Source organism: Adiantum capillus-veneris, chromosome 2 (assembly GCF_014529385.1).
Source record: "Adiantum capillus-veneris isolate H3 chromosome 2, ASM1452938v2, whole genome shotgun sequence".
NCBI lineage: Eukaryota > Viridiplantae > Streptophyta > Polypodiopsida > Polypodiales > Pteridaceae > Adiantum > Adiantum capillus-veneris.
Window position 1 is genome coordinate 12,521,258 of NC_140932.1, and position 6,754 is coordinate 12,528,011.

The window sequence follows — 6,754 nt, forward strand, 5'->3', positions numbered from 1 at the left end:
GTCTGAGTACCACACACTACTAGAGTGCTCAGCTTTTGATCACATCCGAACTTGCTTCTCTCACATTTTCAGCCATAACTTAGACCTACACACTTTCCTCTCCCAGCCAAAGTGTGGGCTCTCCATTGCTACTCTCATCACTACAATTTTGGAGCATCGAGAGTCACTCATCATCCATACACATACTACATCACACACATAGAGTGCAAAATGCTTCATAAGCAACTAATGTGATGAATATGCATGGCACTCCAAATCAGCTTTTGCTAAACACTAGGACCCATAACACGTAGTGTGCATGTATTTAGCAAAAACAGACCCGAACTTGTATATCCATGATTATCCTTGTCAATATTGATGGCGGACGTGATGCTCCTAGCACACATTAAAAAGGAATGTAAATAGTTATGAAAGAAAACTAAATACTTTCTCCTACAATCATTTGCAAGCCTTGCTAAAACATTTGAACCATAATAGAAGGTGAAACATTAATCACTTTTAGGTACAAACAATGAAACCTTTCATTAACAACTCATAGCCTTGCTATATGCATAAACAATTATCCATTAATGTTTTAGCAGCACTTGTACATTTAACAAGTTATTCTGAGTATCCGACAATTTCTGGCCACTGAAATTGTTCCTGATACGACGTGCTGAAAACGACCTAGAAAGCGGATTCGACCAGCACCTAGGGACTTCGTCGTGACACATACTTGAAATAGTGGGCATCAGTGTCAGTCCTAAAGATGCATATTCTCCATATGTGAAATATGTTTCATTTAAGGGTGTCTGAAAAAATAACATCCTTTAAGTACAAGATGTACTTGTGCGTGGAGGTAACTACACACACTCTACGAACGGGAGTGAGAAGGACCCTCATTAGCCTTGCTCCACACTGGCTAAACCGAACTCCTTGAGTTCGTAGACCATGTTGTATCCCATGTGACGACATGTGCCAACTCAAACCCTACAAGTGGGTCCATAATTGCGGAATGTAGAAACTTATTTTGGACACTACAACCCAAATTTCTTGAGTCTTATATGACCTTGTCATCTCACTGGAGGTTGAACATCGTGTTCACTTATTTGCACCTGCCCAAATTTCCTGCTTGCAAAGGCCTATGAACACTAATTGAAAAGTAGTGAAATGCAAGTAGTATTGCACATGTAACCTTGGGTGTTGCCTTTGCAATCCAAACCCCTTTGGTTAAAATCGACATTTTCAAACCCCTTGGTTAGACTTTGCATGGAAACTGTTCACTAGCAGCCAATAGTAATTGAAGTCAACTTTTGCAGTTGAAATGATCCACTACCCCGTGGCAGCTTGTGGACACTCTTAATGTTGTAGATGAAATAGGAGATCCACTCAAGTTAGAATCGTATTCACAATTGGATCTTTTCTAAACCCAAAAATCCATAATCTTGGGTTTTTGTGAATAGTTGTGTTGTCGAAAATGATGGATTCATCTATACAGCTTGGTAGAGATAAGTCCTTACGAGTTTAAGACGTTCAAAAACTCAACTTGATCTTCACACTCAAAGTGTGTATTACTAAAATAACACCCAAAAAATTAGTAATGGCAAGACTTGCTTGTCTATTAAAATCGATGGGTACTCAACTGGATCGAATTGTTTGATCTTGAAAGCAATCACTGACGGATTACAAACAGATGGCTCTTAGCCATTCCAAAATAGGAGACTCTTAGCCCTTCAAAAAAGGATGGCTTTTAGCCCTGCGTGTTATCATATCAACATAGAAAGATTTTAGTAAATTCATGTCTAATTTCACCTTTCTTGCAGAGAATGACGAAGGAGAAAGAAAGAATGTTGGGCTGAGGAAAATTTCGTAGTTTATTGTATTGAATGCCCCTGCGTATGCCTCTGGGCAAACAATAGTTGTGTGATAGCTTATCCTATAAGCTTACAATAGTGTGCTTGTACATCGCTCTCGTAGGAAGAGGTACCATAAGTCACACCGTATCCCACCTACCTTGTGTGTGATCATGATTGTACGATGGTAATTTAAATACGACACTTTGCCTGTGAATAAACATAAAAATAAACATACCTCGTCCTTGACAGAGTAGCTAGTATTATAGCGGAAGCGTATGCCATGATGGGGTGCCCATCGTACTAGTATGTCATGCATACATATAAAAAATAGAATGATAAGCCCTTGGCTTCAAGGACAGTCTCAACCATGTGAGCCCTTGGTGTACGTGCCATGCACAATTATACTGGCATGGATACATAAAAATAAACATACCTCGTCCTTGACAGAGTAGCTAGTATTATAGCGGAAGCGTATGCCATGATGGGGTGCCCATCGTACTAGTATGTCATGCATACATATAAAAAATAGAATGATAAGCCCTTGGCTTCAAGGACAGTCTCAACCATGTGAGCCCCTGGTGTACGTGCCATGCACAATTATACTGGCATGGATACATCATAGTGCATCCTTGCGTAAACTATGAGCTGATATCCACATAGTGCCAAAGATGTGTGTCATTATCATTGATCTGGAGTCAATCGATAATACCTTGGCCCATAAGAGAAGTGTACTTCACATGAAGTTGGGAAAAGCACTTTGCTTTGTGCAACGACTTCTTATGGAGTCTGCCCAAGCACTTTGCTTTGCACACCAGAGAGATCTTTTTCAAAATGAAAAGGAAAACATAAACAAAAACATAACTTGAAATTTACTAACCTTGTCACTCACGTGTGGCACTACTCGAGGGAGGTAGCGTATGTATCATTTACACCCTCGCGTGATTGAAAAATCGGCAGACATCTTGGCAAGTTTCCCCAAGTTCGTATGCTATTAGCATATTCCAAACTTTGGAAACCGCTATGCCAAATGTCGAAAGGGGAGCCTTGCTTCACGTAAGTACTCATGGAATTCTGGTGCTCATAGCAAATACATAATCTTGCTAATGTTATAGCAAAAGAAAGTCAACCTTGTCGAGCATTCATAAATAGTCGACCTTGTCGAATTGTAGGTAATGGTCGGTGTTGCCGAGGGACCTGTTCCTCCTTTATCAAGGCTATCAACAGGCCGTGACGATCTCCATGAGATGCTCAAGCACTACCATGCCCTGACCTTTGCCAGGCATGGGAAGAAGCATTGTTGTTAAATGAGAACATTTCTCACTCAAGTTGTGCTTGACTGTGAGTGGTTGTTCTCATCGTGTGTTCAGAAAAACAAAAACATCATTCTTTTTGGTAATGCTCACAAGCCTTGCTTGTGCCTTAAGTGGTGAAATTGCACAAGCATGGAAAAGAAAAATTCACGGCAGCATACATACCTTGTAAAGTACTGGCATCGACTTGCCTTATAATGTTTGCCTTACATGCCGCAGGCCTTGCCTATACGGGTATGCAATAGGCCTTGCCTGAACACTATGACATTTGTCCTCAACAAACATCCGTTGGAACAAAATCCCCTTCCACCATGAGTCATGGTCTTGAAGTTTGCTTTTACTAATAAAAAAGTTTCTGCAAAATAAACTTAGAAGAAAGTTAGCTTTAAATAAATCTGCGTATCGGTGACCTTGTCGACCCACTGAGGTTGGTAACAAGCTTTAAATAAATCCGTGTATCGGTGACCTTGTCAACCCACTAAGGTCACCGTTCTATTTACCTTGCATTCCTTGAATCCATTGTTAGGTTGAAGCCAATAGATCGACAACCTTTTGCATGTCAATGGTTCTTAACTACCCCTTCCATGCCTTGCATGGTTGGACAAAACAAATTTGCAACAACTTGTCACATGCCTTGCATGCTATACCAAGATCCTTGACAAAAAGAATATCAATAATCAACAAAGAATCAACCTGCGGTGTATCGACATTCATTTGCCACCGCTACCTTGCACAAGACATAACTTGTGCAAATCTCTTAAAGAACTCCTGCAGTGTAAAATTATCATAAAGCTAGAAAACCTGAAAAGCATGAAACACATCTCAAACCTGTACTGTTGCTCAACCTCAATCATGGTGCTCTTCTTGGAACCTTTCTCCAGTCAAGCCCCTTTCATGATTTGTATGCTCGAGCCTCCATGGTTCTTGAACCGGCTTATCCTCGGCAGAGTCTATCTGTGTTATTAAAAATTCGCATGCTGCATCTCTCAAAAACTCGCACCTTGTAGCCCTTCTGCATCCATAGTTGTGCACATGCCAGGGGATGCTAACGCTGTGACTGTTGGGTGTGTGCCTGGGGTGGGCATGCACCCTTAGAACCTTAAAAGAGTGGCCCTGTGACCATGGGCGGCCCCCAAGTGGAAAAAGAAGAAGAAAAAACGATGGCGGCAGCTTGCTGCTATCTGCAGAGCAGTGCGAGGTTCAAGAAGAGAACCCATGCGTTGTGTTGCTCCTCTTGCCATGCCTCAGGGTCTAGATTATCTCCCCTTAGAATCGCAAACCCGATGAACCCACCTGCGTAGGATTTTGACCAGGTCAAAAATTGAATCTCTCCCCGCTCCAAGAGCGCACACGGCCACTACACAATTCTACTCGGCCTCGCTCCACATTCTCATAAGGGATCCTGCCCATGCAATGTCGTGCCCCTTCCCTTGGTAGCTTGATGATGACAGAGAGCAAGAGAAAGACCACAGATAGAGGGATGACATGCCTCACCTCTGTTGCTCCTCCCTCGAGGGGATCTTGCCCTCGACCCATATCCATGGAACTCAAAGAGAGAGAGAGAGAGAGAGAGAGAGAGAGAGAGAGAGAGAGAGAGAGAGAGAGAGAGAGAGAGAGAGAGAGAGAGAGAGAGAGAGAGAGAGAGAGAGCATGCAACGCCCTGCATTCCATTCAAAGCCTTCCTCCCTCCTCCATAGCTCTCCTCTCCCCTGAGCTCCGATACCAGTGAAAGACCATATGGAAGATAGACATGCTCATAACCACCCAACCTTCCTATATATAGGCCCCTAGCCCTCTGGCTCTTAGCTACCTCTGGCCCCTGTGTATCGAAGTTGACCCTTGGCCCTTGGCCCATCCGACCTTGGGCCTGACAGTGAGAAGGTAGAGTGATGTTCTCCTCATTCATATCATGGCTATGGTATGTTTTGCATCATGGGAAAAGAAAGAAGGTAGAGAGGTGTCAACTCCATAAAGCCCTTTCCCAACCACATTGTATTATGTGTTGTCAATTTGTGTCTCTGGATTAGTGTGAGATATTACATGAGAGCAAATAGAAAGGCACAAAGCCATATCATTAAGCACCCTCACAGAGGTACCCTCTCAAAGAGGGTAATCACCTTGAAAGCTTTCGAAGGAAAAAGGGAAACATTTGCATAGTTTCTCATGCAAACGTAAACTTGTAGAACTCATAAATTGTATATAACATGCATAGTTTCTTGCACTCCATGCTCTTTCACAAAGAAAGAGAGAGAGGTGATCATCTCGGAGTGATCATGCACAAGTCTACTTTGAGGAGCTCCCGACCTGAACAAGTAAACACCCAACACATATTCAACCACCTCACTCCTAGGCTCTACCTAGGTGCCACACACCATGGACTCTTTTTTGCTGCCATCAATCCTCTCATTTGCCCTAGACTACCATTATTGTAATGAGTTGCTCGGCTATAAGGAGTAGCCAAACTCACAACACCTCCTTTAACTAAATTGAACTTGCAATTGATTAATCTAATAATTAGTTCCTTGTTAATCAATTTACTGATGATAAAGTTATGCAATATAAGCAAAAATTAACATCGACACAGCATAGGGGGCCTATTTCTAACCTAATGAGACCGTTTTTAGAGATCGGCTCTCTGTCTCGCAAGATATTTCAAAAATAGTCCCATTAAGTCTCCTTCTCGTAGTTCAACCAATTGTGGACCTTTCCTTCAGTTCTTTACCCACTACTTTTCTCTTGAAGAGTGTCAACCACTACTTCTTAAGAAGTGTGTGTGCATGGATAATTAAGGGTTCTCAAGCCATATTCAAACTAGCCCACATCTTGCTTTTAGCTAGCTCTCCCACACACTTTTGGAGGCATACAAGACATGTCTTTAATTCATTTTGATCGTGTAAAAACACATTCCATTGGCACTTGTAAAGGTTGCATCATCCTTTTGGTTCCTTAAGGTCCTAAGATGCACCTTAAACTACTTGCATTGGTACTTTTGAGGGCTGCTTCACACTTTTGGCACCCTAAGCCCTGAGACACACCTTACAACTAGCCTTGCTTGGTGGGCCTTGCTATATAACATTTATAGAATATAAAAGGACATACGCAAATTGACATTTAGCATCTAGCAATGAAGGGAACAAGAGCATGACTAATTTGGCAAGGGTGTCACTGCGTGAAAGGGATATACATTTGAAAAATGCTATAATGTTTATGGAGGAAGTGCATCAATTATTAGAGATTATGGAGATGGTTACAGTTGAGATTATATCCAAGAGAGGACGTTGTACTACTATGTCTACGGATGAATGTTTTTTCTAGTATAAGTGCTACATGTAAATTCTTGCAAATGGAATGTATTTCAAAAAGAAAATTTTCATTGAATGGATGATAGCGCAGAATGTCGATTCACATTTTTTAGGTGGATGTCGAGTGTGTTTTGTCTTTCTTCTTTTGCAGTTATTTGTGTTTTACCTTTCTTCTTTTGTAGTTATTCTCGATACAATAAATAAGAACACTGATACATGTAACTTCACCTTCTATGTTTTGTGTTATGGCATCGACAATGCATGTTTCACTATTTATCGTATTGATTGTCATGTCAATGTTTTCAGT